The following is an 18982-nucleotide window of genomic DNA, read 5'->3' as shown; positions in this document are numbered from 1 at the left end:
CCTTATTTTTGCCCACCACATAAAACAGCTGAGGCTGTTGGGAAGGGTGACGTTTGCGAGCGCCTATTTAGGTCAGCACAGCATGGCCAGAACCACGCTCGGCTGCCATCGTCTCCGCAGTACCAATGATTACACACCACACCGGGCACACTTTCAAGCCTGGGGCAAGCCTAAGGCACCCAACGCAACGCACGCGGCGCGGCCGCGGAGCGCTCGGCAGACGGGCGCGCGTGCGGGATCGCCCACAGCACCTCGCGCCGTCTGCGTTCCGCGCGCCGTAATGAGCACCCGACATATTGCGCCGAATTCGCCGACCTGGTTCGTGCCGAGCAAGCGCGCGCGCGCGCTCTCGCCGGCTGCCGACGGCCGCTAATCAACTTGCGCCAAAGTTCTCGACGAGTTTGTCGAGTCGTCGCCGCCGCCGCCGTCGCCGCCGTCGTTATCGTGTACTCCACCAGGCAGCGCACTGGCGGGAGGAGCAGCGAACCAGACTCTCGACGAGAGACGTGCGAGTTCAAGCACGGTCGGTGGTCGACCCGGCCCATAACCCCTGACCGTCGTCTCTTCGGCGTAAATGAATGAGCGCCACTTTAGGGGAATATGATATCAGGTTGCCCCCCTAAGAGGAATTGTTTCATGCTGTGGGAATGTGGAATTTCCACCAACGGCTCAGAGGGCCGCCAATGGGGAGGAGCGCTGCTCCACGTTTGTTTCGACGGGAAGCCACTGTGGAGTCCCGGAGAATATTTGGTGGCTTTGTTCAAAAAAACATTAGGCACAATTTTTTGGGACGATTCGATTCCACCCCCGGGGATTAACTCCAGCAAAGCGGACAGCGTGAGCAAGTGTCAGAAACGGCTCCCTCTGAGATCGCGTGCGTGTAAAATGGCCTCGGCCAACTGATTGGCCAAACGAGAAGATGAGTAGCAGCACTGGGCCTTCAGTTCCCTGACCACCGCTCTGCCCTGCCAGGGGTAATCGCCACCGCCGTACGCTGCCACCACCGCCAGGAGCAGAACGGCCACCCTTCCACGGCATGCGTTCAATACGCACGAGGCCAGCGCTCCAATCGGCGGGTTTCCAAGGGCACCCGGCACCAAGGCATCGTCCAGAAGGGTGGCGTGGTCCTCTTGGAGGAGGCCTCTATAGAAGGATCCTCCTCTCTTCGGGGAACCGTCGAATCGTCGACTTAGACGACATGGAAATGAGGAACACCAGGACGCCTCCCCATTTCATACACAAACCCCCCAATGATGGTCGCCTGCATTCGCCCGGGTCGTGGTATTAATGCCAGAAAATAGCCCCTAGCACAGCGGAGACTGCTCCCCAAAATACGGACAAAAATAATAAAATGTCCTGATATACGAGCGACTACGTCGATAAGTGCGTGTATGACAGCGTGTGTGTGTGTAGACGTGAATCCGTATGTGTGTGTCTGTGGACATATAAGTGACTGCGTGCCTGAATGTTTCTGTGTGTGTGTGTGTGCATGTGCACCGTGTGTGTGTGTATGCGAGCGCGCACCTAAAAGGCACATCTCAAGTGCGCCAGCCGGCCCAATGAAGGCAACAGGGCCCAGCGGTGGAGGTGCGCGAGCTAGGGAGTGACTGGGGGACGAACGCACGGACGAGCGTACGGACGGACGAACAGACAGACCACCGGAGGTGGTAGAACAACACATCAGCGCGACACGCAGATTGTTATTCACCTCTGTGGCGCGCGCATATAAACGGCACAATCAAACCGCCGCTCCCATTATTGGATTAGCGTCGCTCCTTGCCGCGGGGCGCGCGCCGTTCGCTAGACAATCGCACACTACCAAAATAAGTGCTCTTGCATGGGGAGGGTGGGAGGGAAAAGGGGGGAGGGGGACAGGGGGTGGTCTGGGGAGGAGGAGGGAAATGGCAGTGGCGGTGGTGGTGGGGAGGGGGGGGGTGAATGGGGAGGAAAAGGGGGGAGCAGGGGAGAAACGCGCAACCCTCTGGAGTCAAATTGTGAAAAACGGTTTGGAAGAGTTGAGTAAATTACCGTGTCAGCTCCTATTTATTTGCGAGGATCCGGCCTCAAGCCAGGCCCGGGGCACAGGCATTAGAAAATGCAAACGATGGCGATGGTAGAGGGGGGGGAAGCACGAGGCGGAGGGAGGGTGCTGCCGGGGGAGGCTGGGCGGCGAGGGTGGGTGTTGGGGAAGGGGTGGCGATGGCTCCGAGAAATTGGCTGGGCTCGAGACGGTCCGTGCCGGAGGAGGGCTGTGAGATCTCAGCAGTTGAGAATCTTTAGCCGGACGCCCACCCATTCGCCTCTACCCCCGCCGTCCACCCAACACGTGCTGCCCTCGCCCACCTCCCCAAGGAATTGGCCGGGCTGGGAGAGGGACCAACAGCAAGGTAATTTCACAAGTGAGCATCAGTGTGTGCAAAGAGAATGAAGGGGGGGGGGCACCATGTGGAGAGACACACGAGAAAGGGAAGAAGGTGAATGGAGATGATGTGGGGAGGGACGAGAGGAAGGCGGACGATGGGCCAGCGGCGTGATCTGCAGGAGGGAGGAATGCGCAGACGGGATTGATGGAGGGAGAGACAGAGTTGAGGCTGAGAGGAAAGTGAAGAAGAGCAACAACCAGCATGCAGACGGGGAATGGAGAAGGGGTTGTTGCAACGATTCCCGCCCCTCCCCCCCACGGCGATTCAAAGATCCATCGGGTTTTGTTTATCTCGTTTTTGCTGTCACGTGTGTATTGTTTCTCCGTTTTCTGTCTCATTTGCACAGATCCACTTGACTCGTTGGCCTCGGCGTGGGCAACATTGTTTGCATTTGATCTGCATACCATTTACATACAGTGAGGGAAAAAAGTATTTGCTCCCCTGCTGATTTTGTACGTTTGCCCACTGACAAAGAAATGATCAGTCTATAATTTTAATGGTAGGTTGATTTGAACAGTGAGAGACAGAATAACAACAAAAAAATCCAGAAAAACGCATCTCAAAAATGTTATAAATTGATTTGCATTTTAATGAGAGAAATAAGTATTTGACCCCTCTGCAAAACATGACTTAGTACTTGGTGACAAAACCCTTGTTGGCAATCACAGAGGTCAGACGTTTCTTGTAGTTGACCACCAGGTTTGCACACATCTCAGGAAGGATTTTGTCCCACTCCTCTTTGCAGATCTTCTCCAAGTCATTAAGGTTTCGAGGCTGACGTTTGGCAACTCGAACCTTCAGCTCCCTCCACAGATTTTCTATGGGATTAAGGTCTGGAGACTGGCTAGGCCGCTCCAGGTCCTTAATGTGCTTCTTCTTGAGCCACTCCTTTGTTGCCTTGGCCGTGTGTTTTTGGTCATTGTCATGCTGGAATACCCATCCACGACCCATTTTCAATGCCCTGGCTGAGGGAAGGAGGTTCTCACCCAAGATTTGACGGTACATGGCCCGTCCATCGTCCCTTTGATGCGGTGAAGTTGTCCTGAAGGCCGCTTGTGTTGTGGCCGAAACGTCGTGATTTTTTGTTATTTTATTTTCACCTACGTGACTTTACCCAATAGAACCAAAGAGTATGGATCCTAGCAGTCACGAAAGCTTTAAATCTAGAATTGTCCTGTCCCCTTAGCAGAAAAACACCCCAAAGCATAATGTTTCCACCTCCATATTTGACAGTGGGGGTGGTGTTCTTGGGGTCATAGGCAGCATTCCTCCTCCTCCTAAACATGGCGAGTTGAGTTGATGCCAAAGAGCTCCATTTTGGTCTCATCTGGATTTTTTTGTTGTTATTCTGTCTCTCACTGCTCAAATAAACCTACCATTAAAATTATAGACTGATCATTTCTTTGTCAGTGGGCAAACGTACAAAATCAGCAGGGGATCAAATACTTTTTTCCCTCACTGTAAATACAATGCATCGCTTCTTGCAAACGCAATTCAATGTATGTATTGCCATCCTTAAGAATCGACATTAATCAATTAATCGACCGTCGTTACACCTCCTCGTACGACACGACACACAAAACGCACGCCATTGCGTTACGGCATTCCAATCTGGTTATCGGGCATCATCTTGACACGATGTGGTGCACTGCTTTCTTGCGAGAGTTCCAAAATTGAAGTTGCTTCATGTGCCTGAGACATCAAATCGCACACTCGTACAGTCCAACGACTAAAACCGGCTCTGAGAGTTTGTGATGATAACAATACTCTTAAACGTTTCTTTATACACCGCCTTTAATTTAAAACATCCCAGATCGCTTAGCATACTGAGTCAAATTTGACTTAATCAAAATACAGGGACGTATCAAAACTATTATAACTAGGGTGGGCTGGCAGGCTCTTGTGGAGGGCCTTCTGATGAATATCAGACCCGTGCCCCATGTCCACGACACAGTGAGTGACAGCTGGACCCTGTCTGTGTCGCTTTGAGCCCAGAGCTGGTGGTCTCCATGGCTTCAGAGGAGCCGATGGCGCAGGGTGGGGGCTGTGCAACCTATGGCCCCCGCTGGCTGTTTCCAGCCACGCTTTTGTGTGGGCCCGCGGCAAACACCAGGGGCTCGGCGGTCAACTCGGCAGGGCTGTGCGTCGAGTGCGTGTAATTTCCCACAGCTGGGTTTGGACAAATTGAGCGTAAAAAAATAAAAAACTGGGCTGTGGCACTTTTTCATAGGCCGCCGCCGCCGCCGCGACGCACACGCCGAGGACGGCCCTCCCGAACGGGCCCTCCCGCGACACCAATTCGTGCGACGAGCCCGTGGCGACGCGTGAAAGTGTGCGGCGAGCTCCACGCGGCTCCCTTGCGTGCATCTGCCAGCGGTGCCCATATCCCCTGCTGGCGGCCCATGAGGCCGCCGTCGCTCGGGTCGAGTTGGGGTTACGTCTGCCCAAACGACCGTGTCCTTTTCGCTCGATGAGCCTGCAGGACGCACTCCCGCACCCATGCGGCTACCCTCTGCCTGGACGCCGCCTCCCACGTATCATTCCGGCCGTACACACACACAGACAGAAAAATTGTTCCGAGGCCCGCCAACGCTTAGACCGGGGCGAGAGCTAGCAGCCCACGTGCGCCGCAGCCCTTAGCGATAAGGACGCAACTAAGAAGGCCTTGTCCCAAGCCAGCGCCGCATCCACCCATGGGGAGGTTTACAGGGCCCTCACCTTGATGCTCCGGGGAGGGCCGTAATGTTTTTTTGAAGCGATTTCGGGGACCTTGGAACTCCTAGTGGGCTTCCCCCACTCGTGTCTCACCACGTCGGGCATGTGCTGGTCTGACGCAAGTTCAGTCGTCCCCTTTGACCCATCTGGTCTTAACGAACGGCTAGGGGGGCCCTCATGCCCCTCCCCCTTTTCTGGCACGTCTTCTTTCTCTGGTAAATCAGCAAGGACAACCGCCACCCCAAAATAATTCAATGTTGTAGGCGCAACAAACGTTTTATTTTACTGAGCTCTTTATCAGAAGCGAACTTGGCCACAAATGATAGCTCAACGCAGCGGCTTATCACGTGGACATTTATAGCATTCAAGTACCCTAAACACTTGTCTCTAATGTGGAGGGAAAAAGCAGAGCAACTGGAGAAAAATCCACGCAACCGCTCCAGGATCGACCTCAAATAAACCAGGCGAGGTAGTTCAAATCTCGCCACCGTGGCATCCAGTCATGTTCCGGCTACTGCTGGACAAAGGCCTCCCCCCGCCCCGCCCCCCCCCCAACCCATCGTCATCCCTCGCGGTCCTGTAATGCCACAATCCATCTGACTCGAGCGCATGATCCAATCTCATCACTCCATCTCCACGATGGTCATCCTCTCGGGCACGATCACTCCCCTGACTGCCATTCCCTCACCATTCCCGTCCATCGACCATCAATCCCGTTTGCAATGAACCTGCCCAAGCCCACACCCCTTTTCTGAACAGTCACTACGATGTCTCTGATGCGCGTTTGCTCTCTGACCCGGTGGTCCCTCTGTCTGTATCTCAAGGTAATTCCCAGCATGCATCTCTCCCTTCGCTTCTTTGCATGGACGTTCAGCTTTTTTGTTTCAGATTATTTTGTCAGTGTCCACGTTTCGGATCGATATGTTTCTGAGCCACAAACCGATTGGAAACTTTTTTTGACATTTTTGTACGCCGCTTTTCATGATCAAATTCAATTTCAAATAAGCACTCCACTACCTGCTCCGATTCGTTTCAACACCTGCCGTGAATATCGAATACGGGGCGAGAGCCCTGGAATTGAACCCAGGCTGTCAGCGGCCCAGGCTCTACGCACAAACACATGCATCGCCATTGTCCTCCGGAGCCGGCTACACCAAATCAAAGTCCATCATTTTGACTTCCTGTGGATCCGTAAAACAAGGGAGTAATTTATGCGACGTTTTATTATTTATGAAGAGTATCCTAGACGACAATCGTGTGTTGGTTTTTTTTTCCTACTGCTCTTCAGTAATTTGCAATTGCTTAAAGGACTATTTATAGGGCGGGCAGCTTTGATCCTTTGACCCCCGGCGTCACTGGGGCAACTTGCGCCGCGCGGAAAGGGAATGCAGCCGAAGAAATCGCACTTCCTCGACACACACGCACACACACACGCGCACACAATCGCACACAGACACGCTCACACATATACGAACAAGCAGACACACGAATGCACGCATATGCTCGCACACACACACACATGCAGACACACGCCCTCACACACATCCGCGTAAGCAGATGCCAAGCATGCATATTCTCAGAATCATGCACACACATGCACGTGCATGTGCATGCATACTTACACAAGGACATACATGTACACAAGCAAAGAAGCACATGTTTATCCACATGCAGGAATGTGGATACAAACTTACAAGCACGGAAGGGCAGATGCAGATACAGATACACACACAAAGAAAACAAAGATCCCCCGAATAGCCTTAACAGACTATTGGGGCAAGTGCTGTTAGCGAGCACCTATGAAGGCCGGCACGGCACACGAGGGGGTGGGTGGCAAGCACCACGCTCAGCCGCCTTTGTCTCTTCCCAGTGGCGATGTTTACACAGCGTACCAGGTACTCATGTGAGGCTGAGTCGACCGAGAGGAAGCCCAGGACCAGTTCAATTGTCACTGGTGTTGGCCGTGAGCGGGATTCGAACACGGGTCGCCATTTTCGTAGCACAGCGCGCTAATCGCTGCACTACCAACTCCCCACCAACACACACACACATATACAGACACATATAGATACACAGGCACACGTGAGCAGATATTGTGAATCAACAAATATGCATACAAGGGAACACACAAGTAAACAAGCACGTTTGGGTATATAAATATACACACACGAGACGCACACACAAGGGCACACACACACACACACATAGACAAACCTCTCGCCTCAACTTCCCCTGCCAACTCAAGATAAACCCCCACAACCATGAACCCGGGCCACCCACCACTCAACATTCGCCTTCCAGTCCACACGGACACTGCGGGGGGCAGATGCTGTCAGCGAGCGCCTATTAAGGCCTGCAAGGGGAAACCTTGAGGGTACCAACACCACGGTAGAGACAAGTTTTTAGAGAGTCAAAATAGTCTCTCTGCTCATTTTTCCTTGGTGGCCCTTTAAAGGTACGGAAGCGACGCGCCACCGTGTGCTGTCGCTAGCGCGCTCCCGCTCGCCGTTCTTCTCAACGAGGAAGCCGCAGAGTCTTGAAATAATGATAACAGCCATTTACGTATTTAGCAGGGCCCTGCTCCGTGAGGTTTTTATTTTAAGCCGTTTTCAGGCCATTAAGGAATGTTCATACAAGTGGGAGAAAACAGGAGCGCCGATAGAAAACCCAATCATTCCGCGAGGGGGCAACACTCTATCCCCGTACGGATGGAAACAAGATGTCGATTAGTCCACTTGCTGTACCGCCTTCTCCCGGCGAGCTAGGGGTTATGGAACCTCCTCGACATCCATGGGAAGGGAGTTTCACAACATTTTGGTGATCCACCAACCCTCTCTGCTGCCTCCAAAGTGCTGGATTAAAGGCAACGTGCAGCGCAGCCTCCACGACCTGGCTTGCAGCACAACCCGAGAGACGCACATACCCAAGGTGTACGCACAACAGGGAGGAGGTTTTTGTACGCGGCGTTGCGTTTTCCCCCAACGCAGCCACTCGAGGCTCCTCAGCATCGCTCAGTTTTTGAGATCCAAGTGCGAGAGAGTGCAAAATCAAACGCGCTACAAAAAAAAGGAATTCCATTGATAAAAGGCGACCGCCGTCTCTGACGTCCGTTGTAACCTGGCCACCCGCAGAGGGGAACGTGGCAAGGAGACGAGGAAAGAGAGAGCGAGAAAGAAAGAGCAGGGAGAGCGGGAGGGAGTGAAGGGAGAGGGAGTAGGGGGGGGGAGAGTGAGGGATGGACAGACGGACAGAGAGTGCTGCTGGTGGCGGCGGCGGCGACACAAAGAGACCGCCGGGGAGGTTCCGCTGGAGGAGAATAGACGCTCGCCGCTGAAAGACGGTGGCAAGGCAAAGAGCAGAGCCGCATTGTTGGCTGCTGTGTCTGTCTGCGGCTGCAATGGAGGAGGTGGTGGCAGTGGCGGTAGGGTTAGGGATAGGGCACGGAGTAGGAGTTTGAGGTGGCTCTGTGGTTACAGCGCTCGACCCGCGATCGCACACTCGCGAGTTCAAATCCAGGTCGAGCGGTCGGCTCGGTCCGTCTGCATCATTGCCGATGGAACGAGCGCCACTCTGAGCCATGTCGGCGGTGGCAATCGCGTAGACAATCCGAGCGCTCACCATAGCAAAGTGGAGTTTCTACCACGGGCTCGAGGACCGCCAATATCCCCCCCCCCCCCACGCTGACACCAACAACAATAATTGTCGAGGTGGTGTTTTTTTCTTTAACGGAACAGCACCGGCGTGAAAAGAGGGTGACCGCTTGGCTCGGGGGCTAATATCGTGTCAGCAGCGGCACCGCAAAGAGCCTGGGTTCCAATCCAGGGTTCGGCCACCCACGAGAAAACTGGGTTCTTATGTAAAGCGAGTTGACGGTCTCAGCCCAACCACCAAGGATCACGCGAAAAAAATAATGCGCATGAAATTGGTTTCATCACTTAATCAATTTCTGAGAACGACAGTTTTCTATTTGATTTGACATGCGACGAACACCGTTGGCAGGGGCAGCACAAACACGCGCATCCCCTCTCAACAAACAAAAACGGCACAATGACGACGGTGACAAGGATCATTGTGACAACGCCGCCGCGTGCGGGAGAGCGGGGTCGAGCGAGCGCTCGACTTCGCGTGGGGGGGGGACGCACACAAAAAAAACGAGCAGGCACCGCCGGCCGCCGGCCACGTCTTGTCGGGGCAAAAGCCACACGCCAAAGAGAGACGCGCGCACACGCGCTCACTCCATGCATTAGTGTTGGGTCACTGTGCGGCACTGGGGAGTCACCGGCGGGCAGACCATGGCCACGCTGGGTGGGAGTGTCGGGGGGGGGGGGGGTGGAAGAGTCGCAGAAGGGGCGGGGACGGCCTGACGGAAGGAAAGGAGAGCGACAGAAGTTGGTGAATTCTGGTGGGGGGGCGGTAGGGAGTTGGGTTGGTGAGGAAGAGAGGGGAATAGGGGGGACGGCCACACGGTGGCCTTGCGAGGGGGTCGACCTCCCGCATTTGCAAGCCAATGGCTCCGACAAAAGGGCCTGCCCCGACATTGTCGGAGCGGAGCACAATGGGGGAGGAGCCCGGCCGCTTCTGTTCGACACTGGCGAGAGGAGGGAAAAAAATCGCGGCAGACGACGGCTCACAGCCTCTCCGGGGCTCCAAGGAGTCGTACCCACCGCACTACCCTCCCAACAAACCGCTCACCCTCCCACCCACCAACTCACTTAGCCGTGCACTCACGTCGCCGCTCACCCACCCTCGTATTAGCACGGCCGGCAACGTACGGTGCGAAAGAAGTTCAAAATACATCCATTCACCTAGCCGTCCACCCATGAACTCACTCACTCGACCTGTCCACTCACCTACCCGCATACCACCCATTCACCCTTCCCACCACTAACCAACTCACTCATTCACAAATCCACTTACCCACCCAATTACTCACCCACACAGAAGCTCTAACACAGGGAGTATTACCCATCCACTTACTCACGCGCCCACTCAGTCACTCCCCAATCTGTTCCCCCACCTGACTCCCCACCCGCCTACCCATCGATTAATCCACACACCCACTCGCCCAACCAATGTGGAATTTCCAGCACAGGCTCCGAACTGTGGCTGCAGCACGGCCCCATTGTCCATGGTGTCTGAGTTAAGGAAATGAAGCGTTTACAGTCACTGGAAATCCATGCTTTCCAGTGGCTGTGGTTTTTATGGGTTTATTTTTTTTTTACCAAACATACATAGCAGAACCCTCCTAAAAAAAGTATCCAACTCAGTGCAGCTTCCTTGCTTAACTTAGCAGTTAAATAGACGGAGATCTAATCTAGATTTTAAGTTTGCGTGACTGCAGGGATCCATACTCTTTGGTTCTTTCGGTAAAGTCATGTATTTTTATATTTTTATATTTAAATAGATGGCTCAAGAAATAACAGTTAATCCCATTATCTGCAACATCACAGATAACATGGAAATGAGCTTTCATCCAAAATAACAGGATTAAACTCCACTTACACACCAGTTTGCTTATCAGCACCTCCGACTTTGTCACAGATAAGAGTTTCGATCTAATCACCTTCTGGCATGGGTGAGCAGGTTGGTTGTGGGGTCTGTAGTGCTTCCTCTCAACTCATTCCTGCCCTGGGCCATCATCTCCTCCACAGTCCTTCAAAGCCTCGCTCACCGCTGGGTACCACCTCTTCCGAGGCCGACCTCTCGGTCTCTGCCCCTGGCGCTTCCATTTTCATCACCTTTCATTGTGCAATGTGCTCTTCCTCTGTTCTCACAACAAGCACCTCCTAGCCAACCGAATCAACTTTAACTCAGCTTGCCTGAGATGGGTACCACCCTTCCTGCCTTCTTTGCTCCACTTCATTAAGATAATTTTTTTGCTTTTTGTCATTTTGGTGCCGCAGGCCACTCTCGCAAAACGACACTCATCCCCGGGTCTCTTAAGTTCTCACCTCGTTAAACCAACATCAACTCGAGCACTTGAACCCTTCATTTCTGACCGTCCATCGAGTTCAATTTGCGAATGAAGAGTTTCATTGTGATGCAACAACAAAAACATCTAAGACCGGTAACACCAGACATGCGGGAAAAACTGCGCAGGCAGGCAGCCATGGTACCGCTCACCCGCTCACTTGGCCTGGCATAGGGCGTTAAATCACGAGTCCCTCCTCTCGTCCCCCCCCCCCTCATGCCCTCCCCCAACTCAACTCATCACCGCCAGCTCTCGCCACGAGACGGGAGGGGGGCGCGTAGGAGGAGCGGCGATGACGGCGGCGGGGGTTGGCCATGGTGGACCGCTTAATCTGCAAATTAATAGGGCTCACTTTGTGAAATACTACGCGGCGGCCAGGGAAATATTAAATTATCCCGGAGGCACGTTTGAGCGGCGAGTTGCCGCGCGAAGGCCTCGCGAGACGCCGGTAAATCTGCTCGCCCGCGCCACTCCGCCCGCAGCCGCCGCGAGTTCCAACCCCGGCACAGGCTCCACTTGGCCAATCACCATCGACGTCGTCATCAGCATCCCGCTGGGGTCACTAAAGCGGGTAACAGTTTTCCGCCAAGTCAATGTCCTTTGTTCCGTGGAACATATTTGCCCCTACCATGGGAATGTGGAATTTCCCCCGCTGGGTCAGGGTTGCCAACGGAGGCGAATGCCACCTCGCGTTCATTTGCAAAGAGACCGTGAATTGAGTTTTCAAAAGGGCCCAAAGAGACTTTTTTTGCCTTTATTTCAGATAAATTTGATTCATTCTCAACGTAAGGCACTCATCCCCATTGGTGGCCTTGAGCCTCGGTAAAAACCCTCTCAAGAATGGCTACCACTGATTTGCCACAAATTAGTAATCGTTTAAATGATCTTCTAAACGAGAGTCAAGTGCTCCAACCACAGCACAACCCGGCAGGACTGTGACGTGATGCAACTCTCAGAAGTCATTTTCAAGAGGGTCCTGCCTTGGAAGGTGTGGATAATTCTTTGCCGAGAGCTTGGGCACAGGTGAGGAAACAGAAACGCCCGGAGAAAGCCCAAGCACACGATGTGACAAGTAAAAAAAAAATCCTTACGAACGACAGGTCCACAACCCGACAGCCGCACTGCCACTGGGTTCGAGTCTCACGAGGCACCATGACCTCTGCGTGATCCACAAACCCTGCCTCCACAGTGCCACGTTACGGACGTGCACCCCCATCGCCGTGGTTAAACAAAAAAAAAGCGATTCGAAGAAGCCACCCCCCTCTAGGCCTCACGATTTTTTGAGGTCAACGATCTCCTTGCGATCGGCTAACCCCAGGACCAGGGGTGGCCACCACAACGCGACGGGCACGGCGCAAACCGGACGAACGCGCGCGGACCGCAAAACTCGGCCCCAGACGCCGCTTCCGCCAAATCGCTCGCAATTATCTCGCCGTCGATATGAATCCGGGTCCCAGCGGTTTGCTCGCTCGCAATCGCCCGAGGCTTTGTGGGTAAAGCGGTGAGTGGCGGTGGTGGGAGGAGGAGGAGGAGAAGGCGGCGGAGGCGGTGTAGTGCTGACTCGGCCAGCAGCGACGCTTAGCTCCGCTGATGGCTCCATTAATTACGCGCGTCGCCCAGGCCCGGCCGCGATGCCGGGCGGGAGGACGACGGGCGCGCAAATTAACTGATGCTACTCAGCGGAGGGCATGATGGAACAGTGCAATTACTGCATAATAATGTCCGCGTGAAGTGTTGGGGGGGGGGGGGGGCAGGGGATGGGGTAGCTCGGTAAGAGGGGCGGGCGGTGGGGAGGGGGGGGGAGAAGCGTTACGGCAAATTAAAAGGCTTTTAATTTGGTCCGTCCGATCGCGTAAGCTGCTGTGCTGGGGCGGCGAAAGTGAAAAAGAGGGTAGCGAGTGTGGTTTATTTTAATTTTTTATTTGCCGCAAGAAGAATCAGAGCGCTCAAAGTCTGCGTGGATCTGGGATCCAACGAACGTGCGGAAGGGACCCATTTCCGATGGCTGCCTTGAGCCAACGAAGAAAATTCCACATTATTGTGGCAGACTCGAGTCTAGATAAAAGGCCACCACTGGCCCCAGACAAAGCAGTACTCGATATATCGATTCTGGAGGGATGATGACGACGACGACGACGACGATGACGGTGCCAAGTCGACCCTCGAACAGGAGTTCAACTTGCGCCCTGCGAGTCGAATGGCCTGGGGCACAGGCGCGTCGGGCCAGGTAGTAAATCAAGCCCACAATAACAATAATATCAGTGGCATAGTTAATTTATATTATCACCATCATTAACAACAATTAGAATTATTCGTTTAAAATTTAGTCTCACGTGATGTATATGTCGAGTTTACAACGATGATGATATTGATAACAGTTTCCAGTAAACCACACCTTAGAATCGAGACTCAAAGTGGTCTTCTGTTGCTCAAGAGAACAATGACGCAGCGCTCATCTCCCGTTTACAGCCCCAAGCCAGTGGTGGAAATTCCACATTCCTATGGCGGGCGCAAGTCCATCCATAGGACAACCTTAGGCTACGTACGGTGCGAAAGAGGTTCAACATGCATACATACATACATACCATTGTTGACTTAAATACACAGTGGTAAAAAATGTATTGACCCATGGAGGGACAATGGGCTGAGTCAACCCCCTAATCAGGATTTGAACTCGGAACCTTCCGATTTACCCACTGTACCGCCGAGTCGATGCATCGCCAAACGATGAACATCCAAATGCAGGATGCTCCGGAGAGCGGAGTCTTGAGACTCCGTGAGCTTCTCCGGGATAAATAAAAGAGATCATCGGCACTATTTACGTGAAAAATAATTCCACGTTTTAATGCAAAAACACACCGAGTACGCTAAATTAAGTTGCTAATGACTTCTTTGCTTGTCACTTGTGTGCACAGGAGATTAAAAACGCTCAAATAGCACCGCCGAAATTTCATCACGCTGCTAAATTTAATTGAGAACTCCATTTGATATTACTTTCTTTCCTGCTTTAATATGTAATATAATTCATGCCAAAACTATTTTCATTTGTAAATACGATCCCAAGATTTGACCAGATAGAACAAACATGTTTAAAATGAACTTTAAAAAAAATCATTAGTGTCTCCCCCACTCCAACGAGCGTGGACCGATGCTCATCTCCATTATGCATGGTGGAAATTCCACATTTCTACGGCAGATGTCCATCTGAGATGGTCATAACATTCCCGCAAAGCGGTCATTATTTTACCTACCCAAAAGAGTGTGATGACAATGATGATCACGACGACGATCTTACTTATCTCTGCTTTCTATCACTCTCTCTCTAACACCTCTCCTCCTTTCCTTCACTCTTTCCCGTATCATTCCATCTGCTCTCTCCCTCCCATCCATCCCCTCCCTCCCATATGTCACTGCACTACCCACCACCTCCCATTCATCCACCTCCTGCATCATCTCATTCCCTCCTCCGCCTCCTCTCTCTCTACCCATCTCTCTCATAAATCATCTCCCATGATGGTGATGATGATAGTAGTGTCAAGTCGACCCCACAAATATAGATTCCACATTCCCATGGTGGTGACGAGTCTTTCCACTGGAAGACCGCTGCCGACATCCTACAAAGTGTCAATAACCGAATTGACGATGACGAAGATGGGTCAAGCTGAACCCCAACCGCGAATCCAATTGAACCTCATGGTCCCATGTCAATCCCTCTGACCACAGCGCCACCCAGCAAAAACACAAAGCAAAATCGCGTCCACATCACCGAACGCCACCGCCAATTTGTCCATCGTTTGCGACCACCGATACCGAAACGTGTCGCCGCAAAATTTATCCCCCGCCCCCCACCCCCCAAACATCCCTGCCACTCATCCCCCCGCACACTTCACCAGCCCCCCCCCCCCGCCCCGATTACGGCGAGGGTAGGCGACCCACCCTCCCCAGTCACTGCCCATGTGTTCTGGCCGCCTATGAGCCATTATATTGCCATCAGCCAGATATTTCCAGTACATTTGCGGCTAATTATACAGGAATAATTGACTTCACGCTCCCTCATTCAGTGGACAATGGCCCCGGCCAGCTTGAAACAGCCCAACGGGGACGGGGGTCCATGTGCGGCTCGCCGCGGCGCGCCCGCTAAAGACAAAAGGCGAAATGCGCGAGAGCAGATGCTCTTTTTTTGCGTCGCGCGCCCCTAATGAAGTGGCTGTAAAATTCAAATTCGCCAAAGAGAGCGGCGCGGCAGTTGGCGCGAGAAGCGCGCGGGGGGCGGGCGGGGGGGGGGGGCGAGGGTTAGGGTTGAGGTTAGGGTGCTGGTCGGTGTGGGTGGATGATGGAGGGAGTATAGATGGATGGATGTAGTTAGGTGGGCGGGACGGACGAGCGAGCGAGCGGGCGAGCGGGCGAGCAAACGCGCGCGGAGGGAGGGAGGGTCGGGATGGGAGGGATTTGCCGCGTCAGGGGTGCCGCAGCACGTGGCAGACGCCCCGCTTATCGCTCGTTAAGGGTTGCGCTGGCCGCAGTGACGCCCTGTGCGTGACAACGGGTGTGCTCGTAAGCGCGAGCCACGATGACTCGTGACGCAGACGAGGTTTCAGCGTTTAGTCCGGAGTCGTGTCGGGAGCCACTGCGGTCAGAGTACTCGGGTCACAGGCACCGGTTCGAATTCACTCAGCTCTTCATCATCAACATGCTGCAAGGGTCATTAAAATAAGCACCAATTTGTAGAAGATTAACACTGCTTCACTTCGAGACAATGACCCCGGACACACTTTCAAACGCCACAACTCAGCGTCTCACAATGTACGACAGCTGAGTGGCCTCCCATTGATGTAGCAGCGTCTGTCAGGTGCGAACATGATCCGTTCTGTCTGCTGCTTCTTTTATCTTTCACAGTCGGCTTTAAAAAAAATGCCATTTTATTTAGGAATGCGCCGTCGTCAACATAATCACCAAGACGAACTTAAGTCCTTAGCGAACAAGAGCTCATTAAGGCAAGGTCCCTTCTGCAAAGGAGACTGGAGGTACAAACAACAAAAAGCATCCACACAGCAAACACATTTAAGTAAGAAAACCCCACAACACGCGATAAACAAGGGAGAAGAGCCCTTACACAGGCGCGGATTGTGTAACGCTCTCCAACGAGTTTCATTTTGTCCTCGGGAGTATTAAATGAGCGATAATAGCACGATGTTCAAAGCTGCACGACGGGGAGAAGTCACATGGCACATGACACGCGAGGTCATTGTCGTGGCCTGCAAAGCGAACCCTTTTAGCCCTGGTTTTTATCGCAAAATAGGGGCGGCTCCCCAAATAAAAACTGGATCATCTTCACAACGTGTGCAAGAAATAAATCGTGCATTAATGAGGCTACATATTTTACAGAAATATGGTACATTTCAACGACAATAAACGTACTTACATGCTCGTCTCCCGTTATATAGCTGAAAGCAAGTGGTGTGAATTCCACATTCCTATGGCGGGGGCGAGCCCATCCACAGGGAAACCAATGTTGCCTTTTCCCTACAAAGCGATGATGGGCTGAGGGCAAGCCCCATCCGGGATGTCAGCCGCCACCTTTCCGTGATCCTCGCTTGGAGCATTTAACATTTGGCCAAAAGGGAATGCCGTGTTTTTTTTCGAACACGGCATTCCCTTTTTTCGAACATTCGGCTTGGCTGCAGCGGGCAGCCAAAGAAATGCCCAATACATTTCAAAAGTTCCTCTCATTTCGTAATGATTCTTAACAGTCGGAGGCGCCGTGGGCATGCAGTGCGAGGGAGCTTGCGGGCTCCAGCGCGCGATGTTTAGTCGTTTTGCTGCAGACAGTGGGAGACCTCCAAACCAAATGCATAATGTGCTGCATAATCAGGCACCTAATAGGTGTGAAACATGGCACGAGTTGTTTTTTTATGTTTTTCTTTATTTGTTTTAAATTGGGAGCTCCAATTTTAGTTACTACGCCACTGTTTTTTTTTTTTAGAACAATTGCTTCCCTTCGGTCTTGCTCCAGCTCACACGCACGCGGGGGGGGGGGGTAGACCACGAACCGCGAGAAAATCCCATTTGGGAAAAATCCAGCCCAGGCCCAACGCTAATGCGGGGGACATATTAATGATCCTCGCGGATGGATTATGATCATTATTACCCCACTGGCTCGGGGGCTAACGGTTGAGATGAGCGATCGGGCGCCCGAATTCACTCCGCGCTTGTTTGCGCAGCGAACGGCGCCGAATAAGCCGGGGACGAACAAACAAACGGAGGCTGCGACTCGCGGCAAACGCGACGCGCCGTCGCCCGGCGCGCGGAACGCGCTCGGCGATCGAGAGGCCCGTTACTTTTTCCCCTCCTCCTCCTCCGCATTCATTCGTGTCCTCGTCGTTTAATCACTCCGACGTAAATCGGCCGTCGCGCAGACGTCGCCTCTTCACACAATTTGCCCCGCAAAAGCGCAATGATGAACGACGGGCGCGTCGATGAGGCAAAGACCCACGATGGCGTCATTAGTGCCACGATTGGAACGAAAGCAACGTCCTCTCCGTCGCACGGGCGCGCGCTGGGTGCGTGTTTGCGGGGCTACCGACAACTAGAATTTAAAAAGAGCGCAACAGATTTTATCTTTTGAGAGCAAATTCACCATTTTGACAAAACTGCGAATAAACAGTGCAGGGGACGTGTTGATTGCGAGCTGAACTGCCAGCAGAAAGCCAGTCTCAGAACAGAAAAAAAAAATCGGCTGTAACGGAAGCCAAGTAAATCACGACGTTTCGGGCGCAACACCAAAGCGTCCGTCATCAGGTGTGAAAGCGATGGTCTGCTGCTGAGGCAGACTGATTTAAAAGGTTTTAAATGGGTGTAGCCCAAGGGTCATGAAGAAGTGGCCGGGGCTAGTGATGTTTATGTTAATGTGAGAAATTAGCATGTAACTGTAAACCAAGTATTGATCTAAAGCTTTCGTGACTGCAAGGATTCATATTCTTGATTCTTTCAGTAAAGTCACGTAGTAGGGAAACAATAAAATAATAAAAACAATGTATTGCTGTGGTTTTCACACCTGATGATGATTGCTTGTGTTGCAGTCGAAACGTCGTGAGAATTTTATATTTTTTATTATTTTATTGTTTCCCTTCTACGTGACTTTACCGAAAAAAACAAGAATATGTAAACCAAGTGGTTGGTGAAGTCAAGTCGAGTCCAAGCACCCGCTCACTCGGCGAGTATGGGGCGGTGCTCAACCGCATTGTCGGCCCTGAGTAAGTGGTAGAAATTCCACATTCCCATGGCAGTTACAGGTTTTTCCCCCAAGACAACCCCCATGACGTGGTACTCATATTCACTGACCCCTGAAGGGGGATGAAAATGACGATGAGCTGAGTGGAAACTTCACCTGGATTTGAACTCGTGGGTTAGGTCGGAGTGACAGTAGCGTAGTAACCTCTGCTCAGTGCCATAAAACTGATTATGTCCCCATGCCGGTAAACAAATGTGCAGTGCCCATTTGCTGGTAGCCCTAAGGCAGTTTGTGGCCCCTCCACATTCCTATGACGGGAGCAGTCTATCCATAGCACAACCACTTTCAGCAAAGTTGAAACCACGTGAAACAATACGACCAAAAATCCTCAGCTAATATTATCAGTTGTGGCCGCATGAATAAGCCTGGCCGCCGCCATGGCAATGTGGAATTTCCACCGCTGGATCGTGGCTGCCTAGGAGGCGATCTCTGCCACTCGCTCGGGCAATGAAGAAGCCTATGGAACGTTTAGCCTTGAAGATGAAAGGCTTTTGAAAAAGCAAGCCGGACGAAATAAAACGTGAACACATTTTCCCCGTCACCATGCAGGGGAGACGGAGGGAGAGAGAGAGAGAGCGAGTG

The 18982-nt window shown here is 52.6% G+C and overlaps 1 protein-coding gene across 2 annotated transcripts in view; it reads right to left on the bottom strand.

Annotated features, from left to right (window-relative positions):
* Positions 1 to 18982, bottom strand: part of ZCCHC7 (zinc finger CCHC-type containing 7) — a 214516-nt gene that overhangs the window by 178384 nt on the left and 17150 nt on the right. The window lies entirely within an intron of this gene.

This window comes from Petromyzon marinus, chromosome 8 (genome assembly GCF_048934315.1).
Source record: "Petromyzon marinus isolate PM22_M1 ecotype Great Lakes invasive population chromosome 8, UKy_Petmar_22M1.pri1.0, whole genome shotgun sequence".
Lineage (NCBI taxonomy): Eukaryota > Metazoa > Chordata > Hyperoartia > Petromyzontiformes > Petromyzontidae > Petromyzon > Petromyzon marinus.
Note: the sequence above shows the minus strand (reverse complement) of the source record. Positions and strands in the feature narration are given on the sequence as shown.